Here is a 6,000-nt window from a genome sequence, read left to right on the forward strand (position 1 = left end):
AAATCTGGTCCAGAGTTTTCTTCACCAAACGACATTCTCCGGCAGCTGTAGCATCATAAGTGGGGTCCTCGACAGCACTCTCCCTCTCATCGAGAAGATGACTTCGACTGTTGATGACGTGAGTCAGTTATTCCTTACCTCCTCTAAACGAAGAAGATCTTACCCCCCAACGATGAACTATGAGGGTACAAAAGGTGTTTGAATTGTATTACGCATCTGAACTTCTCTGTGAAAAAAATGTCGTATGTCTTGCTAAATGTTGGAAAATCCCAGTATGTATCGAACACTGAAGTAGCAGGAGCACCTTAAAAGCGCGCTATAGGGACAAGTATCTCCAAATTCAGTACTTCTTTGTCGGAAAGAGTATCAAATCAAACTAAAGTTCTGTCATACAGCGCAAGAAGTTGACCAAAAGTGACTACCGTTAGACAGCTGTGATTGCCAGCAGTCAGATACATAACGACAGTTGACACGATGGGTGCTCACCGATGACAACTAGTGCACCAGTACTCAGCTCCCGATTGAAAACCAATATGTTAGTTAAATGGAGCCCACGTTATTACGTTAATGCAGTTATAAATCACAAGAAATGACATTAGTTTTCTCGGTAAAACTCTTGGGGTACTATCCACAACTGTGATCGGAACTGTCATCAGAACTCTAATGCGATGTCGTATATTTTCTGTGGTGAAAATAGATCCCTAATTATTGAATTATCTCGTAAACTACTACTGCCTAAAAAGGTATTTAAAATTTACTGTAGAGCACTTAGGGAGCTCTTCAGAATGGTGATCACAATTTTATTTACGAAAATCAGAAAATAATTTTTTTCAACATTAAAATTTTCCCGATTACTAGTGCTTTTTCGCGAAATTATGCAGAAGTATTTAAATTTAGTACAGAGGACTCTTGAACTATAGCATATCTATCGAGAACTCAGAAAGTCAGGTGCCAGCTTCACATGACTGTGGAACTGCTTCGTTCACTATTGCAGTAAACTCATAAACTATTACCTGCACTGTAGTATCCTGCCCACTCGTCTAATTTAGGGTGCCTAGGGAGCTGTTTTCTGGGATCGCTAGACAACAATTCAAGCAAATCATATTAATGGAGTTTATTACAGTAAGTTAAATTGACAATACCGGTACTTAACTTTGCATATTCACAAAGATGTGTCGCAAGTAAATGGCGAGAAGCGATTTGTCAATGTTCCTTGGTACATACAATTTCAATGCAAGCAAAACAAAAGATTTCATAAGTCACTGCTATTGCGTTTATACAGGGTGTTTCAAAAATGACCGGTATATTTGAAACGGCAATAAAAACTAAACGAGCAGCGATAGAAATACACCGTTTGTTGCAATATGCTTGGGACAACAGTACATTTTCAGGCGGACAAACTTTCGAAATTACAGTAGTTACAATTTTCAACAACAGATGGCGCTGCAAGTGATGTGAAAGATATAGAAGACAACGCAGTCTGTGGGTGCGCCATTCTGTACGTCGTCTTTCTGCTGTAAGCGTGTGCTGTTCACAACGTGCAAGTGTGCTGTGGACAACATGGTTTATTCCTTAGAACAGAGGATTTTTCTGGTGTTGGAATTCCACCGCCTAGAACACAGTGTTGTTGCAACAAGACGAAGTTTTCAACGGAGGTTTAATGTAACCAAAGGACCGAAAAGCGATACAGTAAAGGATCTGTTTGCAAAATTTCAACGGACTGGGAACGTGACGGATGAACGTGCTGGAAAGGTAGGGCGACCGCGTACGGCAACCACAGAGGGCAACGCGCAGCTAGTGCAGCAGGTGATCCAACAGTGGCCTCGGGTTTCCGTTCGCCGTGTTGCAGCTGCAGTCCAAATGACGCCAACGTCCACGTATCGTCTCATGCGCCAGAGTTTACACCTCTATCCATACAAAATTCAAACGCGGCAACCCCTCAGCGCCGCTACCATTGCTGCACGAGAGACATTCGCTAACGATATAGTGCACAGGATTGATGACGGCGATATGCATGTGGGCTGCATTTGGTTTACTGACGAAGCTTATTTTTACCTGGACGGCTTCGTCAATAAACAGAACTGGCGCATATGGGGAACCGAAAAGCCCCATGTTGCAGTCCCATCGTCCCTGCATCCTCAAAAAGTACTGGTCTGGGCCGCCATTTCTTCCAAAGGAATCATTGGCCCATTTTTCAGATCCGAAACGATTACTGCATCACGCTATCTGGACATTCTTCGTGAATTTGTGGCGGTACAAACTGCCTTAGACGACACTGCGAACACCTCGTGGTTTATGCAAGATGGTGCCCGGCCACATCGCACGGCCGACGTCTTAATTTCCTGAATGAATATTTAGATGATCGTGTGATTGCTTTGGGCTATCCGAAACATACAGGAGGCGGCGTGGATTGGCCGCCCTATTCGCCAGACATGAACCCCTGTGACTTCTTTCTGTGGGGACACTTGAAAGACCAGGTGTACCGCCAGAATCCAGAAACAATTGAACAGCTGAAGCAGTACATCTCATCTGCATGTGAAGCCATTCCGCCAGACACGTTGTCAAAGGTTTCGGGTAATTTCATTCAGAGACTACGCCATATTATTGCTACGCATGGTGGATATGTGGAAAATATCGTACTATAGAGTTTCCCAGACCGCAGCGCCATCTGTTGTTGACAATTGTAACTACTGTAATTTCGAAAGTTTGTCTGCCTGAAAATGTACTGTTGTCCCAAGCATATTGCAACAAACGGTGTATTTCTATCGCTGCTCGTTTAGTTTGTATTGCCGTTTCAAATATACCGGTCATTTTTGAAACACCCTGTATGACGGCTCGTCTTCCGGCTACGTGACGCGGCGTTTATATTCTCTTCGTATAGATGCCGCTTCGGTCGCAGTGTCGTCCTGGTCAGCGTACTATTGGCTGACGTCGTGTCACAGCCCTCTCTGTTGTAACGTTCTAGGCTGACGTGCCAGCGCTTGTTGTTAAGCCGGAACATGCACGGGAGCTATTCAGAATTGTAATTATTATTTTTTTTCGCAAATCTGGCAACCAATTTCTTTTTATTCAAGATTAAAATTTTCCCAAGTGTTATTGTTTACTTCGCGCAATTCTGTAGAAAGATTCAAATTTTGTACGGAGAACTCTAGAACTATGGCATACCTATCAAGAACTCCGTAAAAAGTGTGTTACTCGAAAGTTGTGTACTAACTTCACCAATCTTCCCGACCTCCACTGGACCCACAGATGCCCACATGAATATTCCCCAGAGTATAATGGAGTCGCCTCCACCTTGTCTCCATCCTGCAGCACAGGTGTCAAGGAGGCGTTCCTCTGGAAGACGATACATTCGCACCCTCCCACCGGCGTGATGAAGAAGGCATCGGGATTCATTAGACCATGTAACGTCTGCCACTACGCCAACGTGGAGTGCCGATGGTCAGATGCCCATTTCAGTTGCAGTTGCCGATGTCGTGGTGTTAACATTGGCACATGCTTGGGTCATCGGCTGATGAGGCCCATCTTTAGGAGTGTTTGGTGCACTTGTGCTCTGCCCAGCATTGAAGTCTGGTGTTGGTTCCGCCACAGTTCGTCGCCTGTCCCGTGTTATCAAATGGTTCAAATGGCTCTGAGCACTATGGGACTTAACTTCTAAGGTCATCAGTCCCCTAGAACTTAGAACTACTTAAACCTAACTAACCTAAGGACATCACACACATCCATGCCCGAGACAGGATTCGAACCTGCGACCGTAGCGGTCGCGCGGTTCCAGACTGTAGCGCCTTTAACCGCTTGGCCACCACGGCCGGCTGTCCTGTTTTATCAGTCCACCCATCCTACGACGTCCGACATCTGTAATGAGAGATAGCCATCCAACCCTACGACGTCTAGACGTGGTTTCACCACAGCACGCCTCGAACACCCGGCAAGTCGTCCAGTTTCCGAAATGCTCTTGTCTAGCCTCTGGGCTGTCACAATCTGCCCTCAGTCAAACTCTGTCGCCTGGAGATGTTTACATCGATAGTAGTTCGGTGGTCATAATGTTAGGGATGATCAGATACAACGTCAGTAGTTCCATGGTGTTTTTCGCAGATGATACTGTTGTATACAGAGAAGTCACGACGCTAGAATACTGTTGCGAAATGCAGGAAGACTTGCAGAGGATTGACGCATGTTGCAGGGAGTTTCAAGTGACTCCTCAACATAAACAAATGTAACGTATTGCGAATACATAGACAGAAAGACCCTTTATTATAAGACCACAAAATTCCAGAAAAATCACTGGAAGCAGTTACTTCCTTAAAATACCTAGGAGTGTGCTTACGGAGCCATCTGAAGAGGAACAATTACATAAAACTAATCATGAGTAAAGTAAATGTCAGACTACGATTCACTGGATAGTCATCAGCAAATGTAGTCCACCAACAAAGGAGGTAGCTTACAAAATACTCGGTCGACTACTACTTAAATATTGCTCATCAATACAGGATCAGTGCCTGGTGGGAATAGCCGGCCGAAGTGGCCGTGCGGTTAAAGGCGCTGCAGTCTGGAACCGCAAGACCGCTACGGTCGCAGGTTCGAATCCTGCCTCGGGCATGGATGTTTGTGATGTCCTTAGGTTAGTTAGGTTTAACTAGTTCTAAGTTCTAGGGGACTAATGACCTCAGCAGTTGAGTCCCATAGTGCTCAGAGCCATTTGAACCATTTTGAACCTGGTGGGAATGTTAGAGGAAATAGAGAGCACATTTCGTTACAGGTTGATTTAGTAGGCGCGAAAGCATCAAGGAGAAGCTCAGTCAACTTCAGCGGCAAATGTTGCTGGAGAGGCGTTCTGCATGACAGTATGGTCTACTGTTGAAGTTCCGAGAGTGTACATTCCTAGAAGAGTCAACCAATATACTGCTTCCTCCTACATATTTCTCTCGAAAAGGCCACGAAGATACAATTAGCGAGATCTTCAGGTTTACACCACTGGAACAGGAAAATGGGGAGGGGGGATGACACTGGTAACCTCCCCACGCCCCATAATGTGGCTTGTGGAGTATAGATGTGGATGTAGAATGCCATCTGGCACCGTTCCTTCTTCTCGCTGCCTCCAACATGATACTGCACACAGAACCGCCACTCGCCTCCAAAGATGATGTGGCGTAACAAATGTGTCCAATGTTGTTGTTGCACGCCCTTCTATACTGTTCCCGTGTCAAAGGACATCGCAGTAATATTGTCTGCATTCTGTCGAAGTGTATACTCGTCTCGATGTAAATAAGCCGATTTCCTGACTCGTTGTACATTGTCCAATCCTGGATGGGAGAGTGAACAATATGTCTCACCCCTATGGCGCTTGTCATATGGCTCCATTGAGATCCTGCACAGCTTTCAGTGTGGGCCTCATGAAACCATCAAATCCATATTCGTATGACAGCCGTACTATTCTGACCATAACAAGCAGCCATACTGTGTGTAAAAGGATGACCAGAGTGGAGGATGTGGTCGGGGTTGTAGGACTTGGCTGGGTAGAAGAAGGTGGTTGTTTTTAGCAATCTTCATCTTTATTGTTGGTTCTTCCGATACATTTTCCGGTAGCTCAGCCCCACGGCTCGTGTCGTGGTGGAGACATGTTGATGCTCGCAGCTTGGGGAACGTGACGCCATGCTCGGTCAGCGGCTGCGCAGGCGGTAGGAGGTTAGCAGCATGAGGCCCGGCCTAGCTCACCTCCTGCAGACGCTGTGGCTCGTGAAGATGCCGGGAGTCGCCGGTGCAGCAGCGGGCAACGCCCTCCGCAGGCCGGTCCTCGGGGACAGCGTCAGTGATGACCACGACGTAACAGCAACCAAACGTCCAATCAGTCAAACCGATGGCGACGCCCACCTCCGATGCCCTTAAATAGTGCAGACCGCTGATGAATCCGCTGGTTACATGGCGCTGTGTTTATTAGAATGTTCTCGATGAGTTGGCTAATGCAACCGCGCCACACGCAGCCTGCGCCTGCGTACTTCT

Source organism: Schistocerca nitens, chromosome 1 (assembly GCF_023898315.1).
Source record: "Schistocerca nitens isolate TAMUIC-IGC-003100 chromosome 1, iqSchNite1.1, whole genome shotgun sequence".
Classification (NCBI taxonomy): domain Eukaryota; kingdom Metazoa; phylum Arthropoda; class Insecta; order Orthoptera; family Acrididae; genus Schistocerca; species Schistocerca nitens.